A 19,526-nucleotide genomic window follows, 5' to 3' on the forward strand; every position below is an offset into this window, starting at 1 on the left:
AAAATGGGCGCCGGAAAGAAACTGACACTATAAATGCATACAGTAAACATAAAATCAACTAAACCAAGCAAACTTACCTTCCACTTAGTGGAAAACGATGTTGTTGTAACCAAGGCGTTATGTTGACCACAGCCTGCTTCTGCAGGAGAAGAAACGCGCCAGTTGCTTGATGTATTTCCTCAGCCAACCAGAGTGGCGTTTGCTGGTGCCTCAGCCAATCAGAGTATGATCACATGCTGCCTCAGCCAATCAGAGTGCCTTTGACTAGTTTAAATAATAAAGGCTCTTATCAAAGACTGTTCAAAATTATATTTACTTCTCCCTACTCTTATGAACCATGATCGGGTGAAATTATTTTCTGAAGCCATAATCTCCCACAAATTTCATTTCAAAATATATAAATTAAAATATTAATTAATTAATTAATTGAAATAAAATGAAATGAAATTGAAAAAAAAAAAACAGTAGGAAAAACAAAGATGTAAAATAACAAAATATCACATGTACTCAAGAACAACAATGTCCTAAATGAGTTTAAATTGAACATAGAAGAGATGTCTACAATGCCCACATTTGGACGTCATCTGGAGTAACAGTCTGCACCTTCAGGGGACCAAAATTAGAACATAAAAATAACGTAGACAAGACGTTCGTTTGGACGTTGCTCTTATAATGTCATCAGTGCTTGCAGCTTACAAATATCCCGTTTTTGTTTTTTTTTGTTTCGGCATTGCAGTGTCCTCCAGACAAAATGTTTGAATGACCCCCCCTCACTGACCTTTTTTTTTTAGTGAACCCACCCTCAACAAAGAATATAGCATGACCCCCCCCATTTTCCTCCGGTGGCCCATTCCATAAATAACGAACGGTCCCTTAGATTAAAAAAAAAAAAAAATGTAGCTAGGCTATATACTTTTTACAGTATAGCCTATCAGTAAAATAATAGGCTCCAAAACATTCAAACCTCAAAAAAGAAGACCATTATTCTGATTGTTCTTTAGTTTTGGATATTCTCAATTTTATTAACACAAGTCTAATAGGCCTTGGCTACTACATTTTTTTTCGAATGTAGAATTTTGAAAGGAGAGCATTTTCTTTAAAGGCATAAATGCTCATGAGTGTGGTGTATTTGGAATAAACTGCAATAAAAAAAAATTAACTGCAACTTAATTTGGATCACATAATACAGTATCTACATTATCAGCTGTACACAGTCCTGCACAAGTTTTAAAACGTTAAAAAAAAACATTTTTTAAAATTAAAGGGACAGTGGAATAAGCTAGCAATTTATTATTGCCTTACAAAGGTGATACAGGATCTGGGACATTCATTTATAGTCAGTCCTGTTGTTCACTGTATATCCCTCTATTGATTTAAAGGCACTTTACAATAAAACATTTGAATCTTGATCATCCCTTGTAGTTAAAATCAGAAACAGTTTCAGGAAGTCATGTTGATTCCAATGACATGCCATTTTGTGAGGCACTGTCCCGTTAAAACAACAGATTAAATTGCAGTATTATGAGCTGTGTTATGTTTTTTTCATGGCCCCTAAAACGAAGCTCACCCCCTGCCTCGCTCCCTCTCTTTCTCCCTCTCTGTCGCTCTTTTATCCTGTGATTTCCACGGACATTCATGGTGCCTGCAGACCTGTCAGCCTCGCACTCCCACAGTGAGCAAAAACTGGCTGCAGAGAACCACCCCTGGAGACTAAGTATCTTAATTAGCCAGTATTTCTTTTTCCAAAGTGAAACATGCCACAGCAGAGGCCACGGAGAGAAAAGGCCAACCCGCAGCTTTCCATTAAAAGCTTAACCGGGTTAGGGGCTAGCAAGAACATCTAACAGTGGGGTGATCAAAGGTAGAGCACACAAATCAATGTGTACTATACATGTATGAGCACACAGCCCTTCTACAAATTCTACAAATGTGTGCCTGCATTGGGATTCACACGTAAGGTACACTACACACTTGCATTCAATTTTAACCATCTACGCTTGAGAAACAGCTTGACCACTGAGACACCACAAAGCATGGACACTCCAGCAGGTTTATTATGCTTTCCATATTCAAATAGCTTCCTCCCCCCCCCCCCCTTCACACATCCAGCAGTTCCATCAGCTACAGCCGCATGTTATCTCACAGAAGAAAAAGCCAAAGCACCTGCTCTTATAACCACACAGCCTTGGAAGGAATTAGGATGCATATTGACAATACAGGACCCTGGGCAATTACAGGCCTTATCTTCCTGCCTGACAAACAGTCTGCTTCATTATGGGCTTTTAGCTGACACCTTACAGCCTCAGCCTTCCCCATTGAATCATCACTGCTAATGCAGAACATGAAACAGCTAAGAGGTTTGTTAAATATATCTGAATTGTTTAACCATAATTTCTTTCCTTAATAGTCCTTTTAAAGCTTCCATTAGTGAGCAGATGCAGTGAATAACAATTGGAAAGAGGACATGGGGGGGTATAAGGGAGTAGGAATGGGTGATGTGAGAACTTCTAAAGGAAAGCAGGATGCATGGTAGTTTGAAATTCTTTCAAGTGAATTGCATTTACTTACTTGAAATAAAATAGAATGTCTTTCCAGCCTAATTATGTGAGAGAAAAATCAATAATGGAGATTGCAGGTTTGGATATTTAATGATATATTTATCTCTCCTTTTATGTGAGAATAAAACCTTGTGCATACAAAATGCAGTGTGGAATTAGCTATGGAGCTGGCTGAATGTGGATAAGAATTGTTCAGTAGTAAGGGATGCTTTTTTTTTTTTTTTTTTAACTCAGGGTGTCCCATGAGGGTGATCACACTTTATCGTAATAACATTGTGTGCCTTTGGCAGACTTACCAGGGTTCTTTCAAACATCTTCATTAAGCAGTTGCTGTCCATGGTGCTGAAGTCTCCTCCAGACCCAGTTTACTAAATGATACATTTGAGACAGCTGATTAAAACCACCAGCTTCTCACTGTCATTGGTGTGGATGTGATAATGTGCAACTTCTGACAGGGACATGACGACATTTGCTTTCTAATGTGCTTTATCTGTGTAACTGTGCCTGTGTAATGACACTTCAGGACTTATCATCGTGGTCTGGTCCAATAAGTTCACCTCACCGCTCATTCAGCAGCGTGATTTTTCTTTGTGTTCCCCCATCTTGGTAAAAATTTGAAGTTCAGACTGATGGTCTAATGAGCTCTAATTAGTGATGATAGCTAAATGTACCTGTCATGAGGTATCTTGTGACATTGCCATGGTAACCCAGCAGGTGCCAGCCTTGTGGGTGTAGTGTTGATATATGGGTGCTATGTACAATATGCTACACATTAATTAAATATGACGCAAACAACACCAGATTTTCAAAGGTAACAATATACTCCTGGGTGTTTTCCATTATTTCTATATAAGCCCTATACTGTATGTATGTCTGTAGGCAACTCAACTGCTCACACCCATTGGATCTGCTTTGTGTTTAAGATTAACATTTTTTCCAAAACAGTAAGGAACAAAGAATTTGATATGATATGTGTATGCCCTGGCCTTAGAAATAACCTCAGTGGAGAGACAAGAAGCCGGGCAAGAAGAGACGGTTCAGATAGACACTGTTTGGTCTGGACAAATAAAAGCTCTACAGTATCTGTCTAGGGAGAGGGAAGGAGCTGAGAGGGTGGAGAATGCAGAGAGTGTTATGCAAGAAAATAGTCTGAATGCAATGGACAAAGGGTCAGGCTCTGTTTACTGAATATAAAAGTCAGATGATGGATGGAGGGCAGAGGGATAGGGGAGATAAGTTGGGAGAAAAACAGTAGAGAAACAAAAGCATCATTTATTTGTGCTGAAGAAACCTGTAGCAAAGAGGAATGAGCTGAAGGGAAAGAATGGTGAATAGTCATATGTTGATTGATTCATGGCACCAGGTGGTGAAAGGGCCCCGACTATACAACTGGCAAATCAGCAGCTAACCTGGCAGGACAGTCAACATTCAGCTGGCTCGACCTCAAATGGGTTCAGATTCCACATGGCTTCAACAAATGATTTCTCAGAAGACAAAAGCAGATAAACATGGAGATCTGACAGTGTTATTGAAGAACAGTGAAGCTGAAGCATATCATTGCACACTAAATGATCAAATGATTGTGCTCCATGCAGCACCTGTACAATCAAATGTGTTGGGTAGAAAAGTCTATGCAGGAAATCAACAACTGTTAACCCTCACTGATGCCTGTAGAAGGAAAAGAGTGTCTTATACAATATATTGTATTTGACTGATAGAGATCAAAATCCCCCCCAGATCTTGTTTCATAGCACATACTGTCACAAACCAAACAGGAATCCATTAAAATACATCAATAAGAACCACAGACTGTGTGTTTGAGAGTCAAAGAGCATGGTGCCAGCATGAATACAAATGTAACAGACCATGCTGACCGACTCCAGTGTTTTGGGAGCGCTTATTAACACAATTGATTGTTATTCTATAATAAACGTGTGTGGGGCGTCGCGTGGCGTAGTGGTTAGAGCGGGCGCCCCATGTATAGAGGCACAGTCCTCGCTGCAGTCGACCCTGGTTCGAGTCCCGCGTCGGGCGCCATTTACTGCATGTCGTTTCCCCTCTCTCTGCCTCCCCATTTCCTGTCTGTCTTAACTCTACTATCCATTAAAAAAAAAAAAATATATATATATATATATTAAAAAAAATAAAGGTGTGTAATTATAACCTCCAGCAAATACAATTTCAGCAACATCCTGTGCAGATGTAGCTGAAATGAGTGTTTACCAGTGACGCAACTGGAGTGGCTCATGCATGTAAGACAAATGATTCAATTCATAATTATGATTTTAGGAGGAGGAAGGAACAGCCTAAAAAACTATAGTGGACATGCCATTGCTGATAAATTCAGCATTAATCTGTGTTTTGTGCGTCTTTTACTTTATAATCTCAGGTTAAACATGCAATATCATTCACAAAAAATGAAAAGAAAAATTCAACCTTGCTTACTTTTTCACACTTCCAATGTGAATCACTCACTCATGGTGTTGAATCTACTGAGAATCGTCTGAATCTGTAGTTTCCCTTGCTTCCCAGTATTGGCCAAAAATAGTTTCAGTAACGTTTACTATTGTTCTCTGTTTTGTTCACTCTCGGGGCTCTAATGGCACTGTTTCAGGCACAATGAGCAGATGTTTAACTGCAAACAGCAGATACAGTCATAGCAGATATAGCTGGTAAGCATAGTGGAAGCCAGATTTTGCCTTGCACTCACCAGCTGGCCGAACTTGTTTATGTGACCTCCAAGTGGCCAAAATAAAAAAAAGTGTTATCAGTCACTGCAGGTTTAAGGCTTAACCATTCCAGAAATGAGGTCCTCATTTTTTAAAGATTGTCTTGTATCTTTAAATAGACTTATGAAATTTTTACCACTGATCATTTTTTCCCCGTCTTACTCTGTTATTTGCCGCTTAAAAGACTAACTGTGGATTAGTGAATGGAACTCAGTGTAAAGATGTGAATAGTGAGAGGTCAACATTGTACTCAAATTTTCACAAATCTGTGAATTGTTACACCCCCCACCCCCCAACCCTGCCCCACCCCAGCATTTCCAACCAGGTTTTTTTTCACTCTTTTGTCCAGCTCTGTGTTGTGTAAGTTCTCTTTTGACTCTTGCAGCTAAAAAAAGCTCGAGTGTCTCCGAACAAACAGTGTCCACAGCAGTTGGAGTGTCTAATACAGTGCTGACACGAGCAGCTATGGGCAAGCTAGAGAAACATTTAGCCTCATTCTTGCAGAACCCACCACTGGGGCTTACAGGTGCTAATTAATTTCCTCCTCCTTTAATGTCAAATCTGATTCATTTTCTGGATTATATATTTGAAAAAAAATCCTCTGGAAGCAGTGGGAGACTATTACATATGAGTCCTCCTGGTTCTAGTGAGTCTCCAAGTCTTTCTGCCTCTTGTGATCAGAGCTGCAGGCTGCCTGTCTTTGAAACGTATCATCTGAGCAATTATAAAATGAATGTGGATGTCATTAAGCCCATTAAAACTGGAACACTGCGCTCGACAAGAGCTGGGTATTTCAGACTGTCTGTCTTTAGAAAAGTGTGGTGAAATATTAAATTACAACATGTTTCAGAGATTTGAGTGTCATTAGTTTGTTCAATGTGGTATCATGAGACCTATACTTTAAATCAGCGTAGTGAGTGCCCTAAACACTGTATAATGACAAAGGCATCAAAGAAAAGGATTCCTCAATCATGCAGTGAGGGCTTGGAGTGGGTAAACAACTAAAATACATGCAAGAGTATATTGTCCATGTATTTCCGCTGAACTGTTTTGTTTGAAGACACCGTAAATATCTGGACATGGACATAGTTGTTGATGCTGTTGTTCCTCCATCATGTTCATCATTACTCTCACAGCAAGAAATTACAACCAGCGCAGGGACTTACTGTTTTAGTTTCTATGGTTACAAGCTGCTTAGGTATTTCAACTAGTGACAAGTGACACTATTCAGCCTAACCTGAGAAGATCTATACACTGTAGACTAACTCATTTGTTGTTTTATGTAATCTACAAACAACACAAAAATGGCATGATTCACAGAGCTAAGACTTTACTTTAACAAGACAATCTGCAGTGTGTTACTCTTCTCCTACATGATTCACAGAGCTGCCATTGGTTTTGCATTCAGGCAGGTAAAACTGAATTGTAAAGAGAAACTTTGATTGTATTTGAGCAAACTACGCAGGGCACCTTTAACTTTGTCCAAATTGTTCCTGCACTCTAATCCCAAATTATTCAACCACTGCTTGATTCACCTTCCATTGCATAGCATATGATAACATGGCTTGACAGGACCATTACTGGAAAGAAATGCAAGGTACCTTTAATGACATATATGCCTCTTTTTCCCATACATTAGAAAAAAGAGGCATTAGGCTACTTTTGCTGATTTTCAGTCCACCAATGCTCAAACACACACACACGTCGCACACACATCACTATGGATAAATCGATGATATGCGCACCAATGTGTGATGGATTAATGGAATTTATACACAGTGTGTGACTGTAGGACATGTGCAGATACACGTGTCAAGCTTGTCCAGTACATCTCAGTTGTCATGGTTATTGAGAATCAGGAGGTTGAGTCTTGCAGCGATGGTGACTGAGGTTGTTTAACTGAAGGTAAATTCAGTGTAGTCAGAGCCGCATATCTTTGTAAGTAAGGTAATCAGTGCTGAAATATGGGAAATCAATAACATCATTTGTTGATTTCCCTGACACCAATTTGAGCAAAAGTTTTAATGAACATTTGAGGGGTCAATTTCACAATTTAAGGGTTTTCATGTCCTCTAATAATGTAGAAGAGTGTTTGAAAAAAAAAAAAAGACTTTGAACCATGAAAGTACACAAACAACCTGATTAACAGCAAGTGAATTATTCGAGTGAGCAACCTTATTAGAGAGTGTGCCTGTGATCTCATCTGTAATTAGAGCAAACCTATGTATAACAACAACACATAGTCAGAGGCAGAGAAGGCAGAGTCATTAGACAGGGTGCACATGTATGATTTGTTAATTAGTTCATTAGAATTTTATCCAGTTTCAACAGAACTTACAAAACAAAAAGTGGCGTGTCTAGTCAAACATCATTTACGGTCTAGTTTTATAAATTAGAAAATACAGCGCTGGGTTTGCAAGTCATTAGCAGTCAGATTGAGAGTGGTATTCAAATGTGCCAATATGAACAGAGGTAGCACAATTTGAATTAGAATTTCTGCAAAACAGCTGAGTCATTTAGATGAGAGCTTAATGTGTTTTACATTATACACTTCTTTTCCATTTTCTGATTATTTCCACTTGCCAGCTGTTCTCTGTGGTGCTGCTGTACGACAATGACAAATGAAATCATTTTCAGCTCGGCAGTAACATGGATGAAAGAAACAGTTGTTGTCGCACTCGCACTGGGCTTTCTAACCATCACCTGTCCATTTCCATGTTTTATTTCAAATTCACATCATCAGAAACCAGAACATCACACTGTCATGTTGTTACCACTGTCTCATAGCATAAACTTGTGTGCTGCCCACCTTTCAGCTGCTTTAAACGACATCATTACACAGTCATTAACAGACTTCTGTCCATCGCTGCTTCAATAGCCTGCTGTGTTGAGTTCTGTCACAGATGGCCGGTGAATCAGTCAGTGTGACAAGCATTAACTTCATTTGTGTTTTTGTGTCTCTCAACAGGTACTCACACCACCGTCCAGCCGCTTGAGAGAGTGTGTGTGCATGCGTCTGTGTGAGTGTGTGTGAATGCTTGTGGGAGATCCCTGCTTAGAGGAAGAACTTCCTTGTCCACCAGTCTGCATTCAGAGATCGTAAGTACACCTCCATCTTCTCCCTCTGCCTTTTTATGAACCACAGCTGTATCTGGATCCCACAGGATCTCTGTGTTAATATCACACTGAGAGATTGTTTACGTAGTTGTGAAGCTAAACCCAGTTCAAAGCTAAACGCACTATTAGACAGAACATTAATCATATGAATAAAGCTCTCAAACTCCTTCCCTTTCAGTTTGATCTAACAAAAGCATATTGAACCTAATCTTAAAAGGATTAAATGCTAAATCCTTTATCAATGTGTGCCATAGGCAAAAGCTATAGAGTTGAAGTTCCCTCAAATGCATAACCTCTTTCTCACTGACTGATCATTCTGCTTTAATAAGCTATTTAAAACAAGTCATGTATATTTTTTCCCACTGCTGTACCCTCTAACCTCTCTTTACCACCATGAAATGTGACTTACTGTATATCCTGTCCGAGGGTTACGGGTGATGAATGGGTTATGAATTGCGTTCTGGTGGGCACCCTCCACTGTCATGATATTGCAGTGAAGGTGCGATCACACACGCAGCAGTAGATTGTGTGTGTGTCCTCTGCAGCTTTTTGCTCACATCTGCAATTCTGCATTGATTCCATGCCAGTGAGCAGAAAGCTGATGCAGAGTGGTGGGTTCTCTGTTAGAGCCAGGTACATCAGCCAGTGGCTATTGCCATAACAGGATGTGTGTGAGGGAGTTTAATAACGCTGCAGGGAAAATGACTGCAGTCAGTACCGTAATCACATTTGCTGCAGTCAGACGCAATTGTGTCGAAAAGAACTGTGTGCACAATTAATATGCAATTATGATTATTCCCGTCTTTCAGTTTTGGAAACATTTATTCTTTGTTGCATTATTAACACACTGTGTAACAAACACTGCATCGCACAAAAAAGGAATTCTCAACAATTGGAAGCTTCGCTTAATTAGCATATGAAACACAATGTTCTCAAACATCAAAAACATGTTGTTTATCCCCTCAGCGCTTTGGGATTATAATCAACTCACGAGCCCACTTATTGTCTCAGAGAGGTGGCCACTTGCGCTTGTTAGAACCTCCTCTGTGCTGCTGAATCACTGCCACATGTTTTATCACCTTGCTTTTTCAACAAATTAATATGTGTCCGTGTCAGAGGAGGCTGAAGTGAAAAGGCCTGATGTGTGTCTAACATTTTTCAGCTGGCCGTGGGGAGCATGCTGAGTTGATATTAACAACATCTTAGGGGAGATGTTAAGTTTGTAAACTTACTCTCAGGATTTGTCAAAAATCACAAAATTTGCTTTCCCAGTGCAACGCGGCAGGATTTATTTGTAAAAATGTAATTTTCTCTGCTGCCGAATTCATATCAGTTGTCACGACAGTGGATTCAAGCATTCTGACATCACTGTGTCATGTGGGCTTCAGCTAAATGCTAATAGCAGCATGCCAACATGCTCACAATGATGATGCTACTGTATCATGCCCGCCATGCTTATGGTTTTTACATGTTAACAATTGTGGATTAGCATCACACACAAACTGCAGCTGATGGGAATTAGTTTTGCAGGTGTTTGGACAAAACAGAAAGAACTTTGTGATGATCCAGTTGTTGGTATTTTAGTCTGGAACAAATCTGTGGATAGACTGATAGGCTCTGAGCCACCTGTATGCCAGCATGGCTAAAATGTTCCATTTAAATGCAAAGGAAATCTGAGGTATTTTCTGCCTCACTTCAGAGTTGCACACATTGTTGTAGCAAACAAATAAAATGCCATTCCCAAATATCTCAGCATTACCTTGAAGAGAGAAGCCAGAGCCCTTCACCACTTCAGAGAGATTTGAGCTGTGCTGAGTGGGGACCTGGTGTGCTGGGACAGACAACATAGATGCAGGGGGGGGGGGGGGGGGGGGGGGGGGGGGGGAAGAAGAGGAATAATAAAAAAAAAAAACTCTATGATCTGCCAGCAGGGATAAAAACAGCTACTCAAGCATATGGAAGGTGTTGCTATCAGACAAAGAGCAGGGGAGTTTGTTTTTTACCTGTATTTCTATGTGTGTGGTCTGCATAATGATGATTTTGCTGGAGGACACTTGTGTGATCTGTTGCCCGACCTTTTATTATTTCTGACTGCATGTGAACATAAACCAGTGGAGGGGAATAGCTCAGACTGACAGATCAGGTAGTGATTAAGCCTGGGGTGCAGATAAGCCACTGTTACATCATCAGACGCACTTTGAAGACACTTAATAATATGCAAATGTGACTAAGCTGGAATTTATCGGACTCATACCTCTCACTTTCTGCGTCTCATTTCTTACTAAATGATTCATAGGCTGTTGCTGATTCTGGGATAAATGTGGGATTTACCCGCAACAATCCCTCTAAGATTCAGCAATATGAGAAACTACAGTAACAGCAGCTAACCATGACCATGAACACGCTGAACTGTTTGAAGCAGCCAGTGGCGGGGGTAGAGACTTTCTCCGATGCTGTAGTCTGTATCAAATCTTCTCCTGAGGGTTTCATCAAAGACAGATGTAGTTTAACACAGTGAAGCCATTTAACACTGAAGTCTCGGCCTCAAATGGCACTACCCGCTGGTTAAGATGTCTCTTATACTCTTTTGTTATGTTACCAACTGAGACGTGACCTGATCCGATGGTTATATTGATCAAATTGATTGAATAACAGTCTGCCATTTGACTTCTGCACCGTGGAGATCTTCTCTGTGTCTGACGAATCGAGCTCTGCTGCCGAGCCCTCGGCGCATTCCCCTCATTGCTCCGACTCCAGACGCCCTGCTCAAAGTCGTTAGAGCCAACATCAGTCAGAGGAACCCATCAAAGGCCAGGCTAGATTTCCTACTGGGGAGCATTTACCAGTTCAAAACCTGCAGACTGATCCTCCGCGTCTGCTATATTCCTCTTATCTAGACACCATGACCCATGTTTGCTTCATCCCTGTCCTCTGCATCTTGACATTTACTCTTGCTTTCTACAGCGGCTCTATCTCTACTTCTCCTTCCCCCCCAGTTTGCTGTATACAGTAGATACAAGGTTTTTTTTTTGTTTTTTTTTTTGCTATTTTTCGCCGCTGCTCTGTGATGGTGAGCTAACAGCAACCATCAAACACATTGGATTTTCTTATCTCAGGCCTCTTGAGCTGAGAAGCTGTGGCCCCCTCCGATGTCTTTCTTCTCTTGCTCAGAGAGATACCAACTTCTTTTGGGGCACTAACACAGTTGAGCTCGTGCCAGCATGTTGATATCAAGAGCTGTGGGTAAATATTGAGGCAGAGAGCACTGTTGCTAATCACTGCTGGCAAAACTGTGAAATTACAATCAGACATTCACAGGTAGACCATCCCTTTTCTTTTTCTTTTTTCTTTTTGCTGTGAAAAGTTGACTGGATTATTTGAGTTGATGCCAGGTCTTACTGGGAAATCCCTTTTTTTTCCCCCTCCAATCTCAATGGGAACCTCATGCTCATTAGATCAGACAGGATGTGTGTGATGACACTGCTTACTCATGTGTGTGTGTGTCTTACAAGTGTACATCAGTGTGTGTGTGTGTGTGATCATCTCCAGCCTCATCAACATGGTACTCGTCTGCTGTCACAACACAGTCTGGCAGTGAGCGGCTCTGTCACATTGGATGACACAGTACTCCAATTAATCACAGAGAGGACCTCTAATGAAGTCATTATGTATTCTGAGACTTTCACCAAGACGTCCATGGTTTGTCCACTCAAGAAATGACTGATACAGAAATATACGTAAAAGGCTTAAAGGCATTGTGGTAATGGATTAGCAGAAATGCAGTTTGACAAGTGCTTGCTCTTTACAGGGGGTGGTTAATGCAAAGCATAAGTGTTTATGTAATTTCCGTCCTCTTGCTACCACTCTGTTGTTAATTTTGTCACATCTTGAATACTTTTTTTTCACCCCCCTTTTATGTCAATGAGGCCAAGAACAAAGTGCTGTAGCCCCTTCCATCTCAGAGAGAGTTGGTTACGTCATTGTCAAAGTAGAATCCGTATCCAGAGGCCAAGTATTCACTAAGACAGGATGTCAGAGTGAAAGAAGGCAGACTGCTCTGTGTATCTGATGCTTGTTTGGGATGGTTTTAGTGTCATTTCGTATACGTACATCCTAAAAAACAAAATCCAGACTCAACGATGAAGTAATACATTGAGGGCCGGATTTACTAAGATCTCAGATAGCGGGCGCTATATTGTTTGCGCCCGCTATAATATTGCGAGTTTGGTTAGTGCACGCAAAACAGGTGATCTACTAAGAGTAACCCGCTAAATGAAAACACGTGCAAACCGCAATATGTAAATGAGGGTTTTGCGCGTGTAATCGTTTCCGCCATGGAGAGAGTGGACAGAGAGCTGGACGGACGAAGGGACAGAATGACATTTGATCCGATGCATACAGTGACAGCACGTGTGTTCATCTCTCTCGCGCTCTGTTTAGATAAATAAACACAAATCGCTACAGGGCCCAACTCGTCATATAGTGACGAACAGGCAGCAGCTGCAGCGACAATCACACACCTAGAATATGTGTGTGTGTGTGTGTGTGCCGCCCATGATCCAGTGGATTAATAGAGAGCTCAGGTGGGACACACGGATCTAAACGCTCTGACCACGGACCAGAGGGATCAAAGACGGGTGAAGGCAGTGGTGACGTGTCTCAGTCCGGGACCGGGACCGAGAGTCGGAGCTGAGCAGCCAGGTGAGAGGAGATGAAAGGAGAGGAGAGGAGAGGAGCGCACTGCAGGACAGACGTGCCCCGTGCGTAACGGCGCGTAAAAGACTTTTAACACGGCTGAAAAACTGTTACAGAATGACCCAGACGTGAGGAAATGCAGAGATGTAAGATCATGGGGCTCTGACAGGTATCAAATCAATAAACGCATACGTTTTGGCAAAGTTGTATCAGTTAGTACATGGTTTTCAGACGTGGTGAATAAAGACGCAAAAACAGCCACCGCAATCTCTTCCTGGTTTGGTAAATCACATTGCACGCGCTAAATAAATCGATTTGCATCTACTCCTCCCAGTATTTTGCACGTTCTGGCTGAAACGCCCATATTTACATATTCATCAAGGCAAACACGCTAAATGGATCGCACGTGCTATTCTGCCCGTGTGAGGGACGCAATCCTCGGTGCGTCCGGTTAGTAGATCAGGTTCCACATGTGTTTGCGCGTGCAATCACGTTTGCACACGTTTTAATACACGCAAACCTTTAGTAAATCCGGCCCTGAGTGTTATTTAAGTGCATCGAGCATGTGCTACATTACTGTCACTGTATTCTCCCACTTTTTTAAATGGTTTCACCAGTCACTCAAACGGTGTAATTTGTGTCCTCAGTCGTATTTATCTAAGTGATGGGGAAACATGATTAAGTGACAGTCATCAGCAAATTGATTTTCGGCATCCCTTTAATGCTGTCGGGCCAAATGCTAAATAATCAATAACATGAAATTAAATCAATTTTGTTAATTATGTTGATGCTGTTGACCATGGTGTTAGACAGAGCTGTATTGTAATAGATAGTCTGCTCATCTACAGTTGGCAGAAAGCAGTATAGTTGTTGATGTATAGTACTATCTACTGCCGACAAAACAGCACTGCCCAAGCACCAGCATTTAACATTGGGAAGCACTCCCTCAACTGATTTTACTTTTAGTCTTATAGCTCTTCAACAGCTGCGTGCAGAGTAAATTTAATTTTCCATACATATTCAGTAGAGTATAATATGTCAACCTCCCCGAGCTCTCTCCCTTTGCTTTTGTCTGCCTTTTTAGTGTTTAAAAAACACTATTCCAGTCACACAATACCATCCATTTCAGGAGATTTTAGATATATCCAATATCTCAGTCCGTAAGTGTCATCTTTTGTTAGGATGAGTGATAAGGCTCAAACTGTGCATATCTACCGTTTTCATATTTTCAAGTAAGGTGGCAGACTTTTTCATACACTTAAGCAGACCTAACAAGACTGACTTTAAGCACTAGAGATAGGAGATAGGAACTGAAGTTTATGATTTACCTGATATATCGAACAATGAATATGTAAGATGATACTGAGCCAAGTTCAGAAAGATCTGTCAATACAAAACGACGTCTGATTTCTCTGGGCTTAACATAGGAGAACACTTACATAGAAATTGTTTCTGTCTAAAATACTGAATACAATGTAAGTCATACACAGCATTCCCATCTGAAGACCAGTCATTAAAATGCTATTATATCGAATCTCTAAAGCATGGTGCAGTCAATTTTGAGGGTGTGGAATAAAATATAGTTCTGTTTTTCCGAAACTTCTCGAAGACTGCTGATCCAGTAATCTCTGAAACTGGCATGCAGCATCTTTTGGATCCCAAGACTAAAAGCCATAAAAACATGGCTGGCAGTCCTAATTGTTTAGCCGCCATAGGGCAACAAGTTGAGATTTAACTATGAAAACAAAGTTAAGTCTTGACATGACCAGCATTTTGCAATCTTACATCAGCAAAGCAATCACTGTCAATATGGCAGTGCTCTCTAAAGCTTATCTTAATTCAATATCTTACAAAAATCTGGAAAATAGAAACACAGCAACATTAGGTTGATAAAAAGCATCACAATGCTCTGTTGATCCACAGTTTCCATGGTGCTGAGACCTGCCAAATGTCATTTTCAGGCTATGCTTTATGTAACTCCTCGGAAATTAGCAAGCTGGCAGCTGGCTGGCACGCCCGCACACCTGCCTGCATGTGCATACGAATAAACACTTGAGATCGAGAGAAATGAGTGTCACGTGGAGAGAAACAAAACATGAATAGGAGACAGGCAGTTTGCAGCAGAATACAAAAAAAAACTGAAGGCGAGGAGTAAAGCTAAGGTGCAAAGATACACACATGAATGCACGTATGACACACACAAATCCCTGTTTTCATCCTATTTCTCAAGTGATACTTTGTGAAGGTCGGTTTGATAAGACCAGGGGAGGCAGTAAGGGTCTTGCATGCTACACTTATAAATGCAAATCAGTTTGTGCATGTACTGAAAACAACTAAATGCATAAGATTTGTACATGCTTCGCTAGATCGCCACAATAGAAGGCATACGTATTAACCCGTATAACAGAGTATTCGATGACATAGTAGACAGTCAGATAAATAAAAACAGGTTTTGTGAAAGAGCAGAAAGAGTACGAGGATGATGTGGATGTAGCTCTACATGTAGATGCAGTCTCAGGGGTTTGTACAGTGTGTCCTCTTACTCATAACCTCTCCTCGTTCCACAGCCCTCAGGCTTACAGCTGCCGCACTGTAGAGAAGATATTTTGCGTCTTGCTCCACAGGTTGCTATGGTGATCACTGACCTGAGGAGTATGTAAATCACAACCAAGTTGCACAGGTATTTCAGAAGAAAATGTTTTGGAATAATGACAGACTGGATTAAATAAATCCCTGGGTTATAAGTATAAGGTTATTTTAAATCATTATTAGAGAGGGCAAAATCTAAATATAACTGTATATGCCCTTATATCAAGAGTGATGTTGCCATGTAGATATAAGTTTACAGCATATGAAATACCCATAGTAGGATTTGTGTTTGTGCATATTTTTAAAAAGAAATATCTATATGGAGATTTTTTCATTGAAAAGATTTGGCATCATATATTAAACTGTCTGGATCTGTCTTGAACTCTTAGCCAACTTTAACCAAACCTCAGTGATATTTCATCTACTACAGTCATTGTGTCTCCTTACACTGTAATATTGTGTAGATGAGCAAAAGAAAAACTATTGTACATAGTCTGGGTTTCAGAGACTCATACAGTATTACCTTTTTTGTATGCAGATTGGGTGGATGAAACATAACATTCACTGCTGGTATGTTTCATTAGGTTTAAGGAAGCCAGCAGGACAGACAGTGAGAAATTGTGGCCTCAGTTCACTTTTGAAAGAAGTCAGCGCTGATTTGAAACATGAGATGGTTGTGTGTTCATTTCCGTTACCTCAACACTGAGTGTGTTCAGAGTCTAATGTGAGTTTCAGACTAAAAGCTTAAGTGTGACAATGTTCAGAGCGAAGCTGTTATTTCCAACTGAGAGAACAGCTGGGCTCTCTCAGCCTGAATAGAACAAGCATGGCAGAATAGCATGCATTAGAAATTAAGATGTGTAACGATGTGTATTTACATACTGTAGCTTGTACTGTACCTTATAGCTTCTTATGACAGGCTATTAGAGATCCTACTTCATCAAGTGTGAAACATTGTCTTAACATACTCCAAGCAACAGTTCCTTTGTAACATTTTTGCTAATTCAAGTACATTGTACTTGTATCTTTTCTCCCATAGGACTGTGATAACACCTACTTATGTTAGTAGAAAAGAGCAATCAGACACTGTAGCATCAAAGCAGCTTAATGGAGAAGTTTGCATCTGCGCTAAGGATTTTAATCTTGTGTCTTTGATTCAGAGAGATGGTCCAGGGACTTTGTGACACTCCATAATATGCTGTCTACAGTCTGCTGCTCTCACCCTCAGTGTGGAGGAAATAAATATATGCTTGGCTGCTCTTAGTGCTTTAATCCATTTAATGCACCCTGGGCAAAGGAGAGGAGAGAGGAATATGTAGCTTGCTGTGGTGCACATATCAAAAAGAGCTTGACTATTGCATTGAAGCAGAACCCCTGACTGCATGCAGCTCTTGTTGCGGTTTTCATTGTCATGTGTAATTCGCTTGCTGGCATTAGTCAGGGTGTTCAATATATGAAAAATTGTTCCTAGATATTATTCTAAAGAGTAAATAACTGTGTGGAATACATTTCTGAGCGCTCAGTCAACATGACTGCCCTTCTGCAGCCATATATTGACCATTTCACCAACAAATGTTTGTCTCCCCAGATGTTGATGCAAGATGACACATCGCAAAGCCCAGTGAAAATTATGAGAGGGGTTAAATCAGCACCATTAAGGTTTCCAGAGGACAGCATCTCCTACCACTTCCTTTTTGCCTCTCTTGTTTTGTTTGTTAGTACTGTGCTGTATGCACCCAGTCACCCTTCAGCTCTGGATCTTCTACGTATGCTTCAGTGAACCCTCTGAATTCATTTCATGGAAGGAATCTGGTGTAACAGCATATCTGCAGAAGGATGTTTATTCCAGATGCGAAGTGTAGGTGGACGTGTGAATGATGGCACCGCCATCAGTTGTGATGATCAGGCTGCAGCCGTGCACTTTTATCCCTGTTAATGGGCTGTGATCAATAATGTAGCTTGGTATCAGCAACCACAGAGTGATAACTGAGTATGAGGAGGGAGGGAGGGAACCACATGATAATCGATGTGAATGGGGAGATAATCAACAAGATTGCAGGTAATGCTCTGGGTGGTCTGTCTTATTGAACCTTTTGCAGGACCATTTGAAGGGATCAATCTATAAAACTGTCTCTATTGCGCAAAGAGTGGGGCACTGCACCTACAGTGCACTAGGGAACATTTGTGTGAGGATATTGAAGGCCAGAATAGGAGAATAGGAGAATATGAGTGTGTTTTATTCATAGATGAAGAAGATAGGTCTCTTTTGTGTGAACGTGTCGCTTTGTTGTAATTTCACCTTTTATCTTTAACTCAGGAATATTGTTTTTTTTTCTTTCTTTTTTTTTTTTTACCTCTACAGACACTAAATGTATCCATCTTTGTCATAATAAGGAACAAAGGTTGTCATATAAGATGCTGCTAATGCCTCACCAAATATTTTAATTTAACATCTCCGTGTGAGTGAACCTGAAGATGGCTTGAAACTGTGCCTCATGTGTTTAGTGTTTAGTGGCTGTTGACTGCATCTCTCCTTGAAGCCCCCCTCCTCCTCCTGCACAGTCTTCTCCTCTCCTCCTCCTCTTCCTCCTCCTGCACAGTCTTCTCCTCTCCTCTCCTCTCCTCTCCTCTCCTCCCCTCTCCTCTCCTCTCCTCTCCTCTCCTCTCTCCTCTCCTCTCCTCTCCTCTCCTCTCCTCTCCTCTCCTCTCCTCTCCTCTCCTCCTCCTCCTCCCCCTGCACAGTGTGATAGTAGTCTATGCTCAGCCATGTGTGTGAAGTTTGCCAAAGCCAAGTTGATTGCAAACTGGTGGTGTTGTGACAGGGGCACTGAGGGGTTAGTGCAATACAATGTGTGTTTACATGTATTTGGATGTGGAAAGAGGAAGGATGGGACTGCAGGGGAGTCAAAGATTGGATGGGTAAATTAGATTACCTTGTGTGGGGGTTTTGTGGGGGCAAACATGGGAGGTTAAGCATGAAATACAGATAAAGGTTAATAACATTAGACACTGTGGTTGTTGTTAGTGGTAGTGTCGATGCCTGACATGTCAGAATGTCAGAATGTCATTGTAAGCCTTATATTCTGAAATTAGAAAAATGCCCATGCAAGGTGACAGTCGAGGTGCTGGTAGTGTGGCGTAAGAGTACAATCAATAGAAAAAAACCCACTGCACACTAGACTGGGTGAAGAAGATCTATGATTTATTGAGCAACGCTATGTTGCGGTATGTTGCCACATTTTGTGTTTTTTTCCCCTTATATTCTGAATTCAGGACAAACAGATTTCTGATTGCATGAAGATAATTAACAGCGCTGTGTTTTGTGATAGTGTGCACTGAATTGTATTCCTAGCCTTCCACTGAGCCACAGACACACCAAAACAAACAGAGCACAAACAGTAGCTGGAAAGACAGATTATGTGCTTATGAAGCGTTCAAGGTAATAAGGTCAGGCTACAGAAAAGACACAAAATATTTACAGTGTCCACATAAATAGGACTGGATGTTTTAGGAAGACATGATTGGAGATGGCAGAGCCATTATAGCACAGGTACAAGCTGTGAGAAATATAACTGTACTGACAGGAGCTAACCTGTCAGCAAAATTACTGCAGCTTTTTGTTGCACAGCGACAAAGGTACTGAGGCTTATGGGGTTTGTTTTCAAGGCTATAGCACCTGCTTCTTCTTCAAAGCTATAACTTCTTATCTTTCCTGAGGATTGATCTCATGTTGAAGTCATAACAACAAAAAATGAAAATTCTGTTTTATTTTTAATTTGTCTGATGTTGTTAATTTGTGCAGTCAACACACTGGGAGGAAATGTATTCATCGGCAGAA

At 40.8% G+C, this 19,526-nt stretch overlaps 1 protein-coding gene across 6 annotated transcripts in view; it reads left to right on the plus strand.

Annotated features, from left to right (window-relative positions):
• The window catches only part of frmpd3 (FERM and PDZ domain containing 3), a 90,695-nt gene that overhangs the window by 37,228 nt on the left and 33,941 nt on the right, over positions 1 to 19,526 (plus strand). For 3 of the 6 annotated variants that reach the window (XM_085790073.1, XM_085790078.1, XM_085790075.1), the window contains exon 2: positions 8,256 to 8,386. The exons of the other annotated variants lie outside the window; for them this stretch is intronic. The gene's annotated coding sequence lies outside the window, so the exon portion shown is untranslated. The remainder of the gene's footprint in view (positions 1 to 8,255; positions 8,387 to 19,526) is intronic. 6 annotated transcript variants of the gene reach the window in all.

Source organism: Trachurus japonicus, chromosome 10 (genome assembly GCF_045865225.1).
Source record: "Trachurus japonicus isolate A0001 chromosome 10, Traja_1.0".
In the NCBI taxonomy this organism is placed as follows: Eukaryota; Metazoa; Chordata; class Actinopteri; order Carangiformes; family Carangidae; genus Trachurus; species Trachurus japonicus.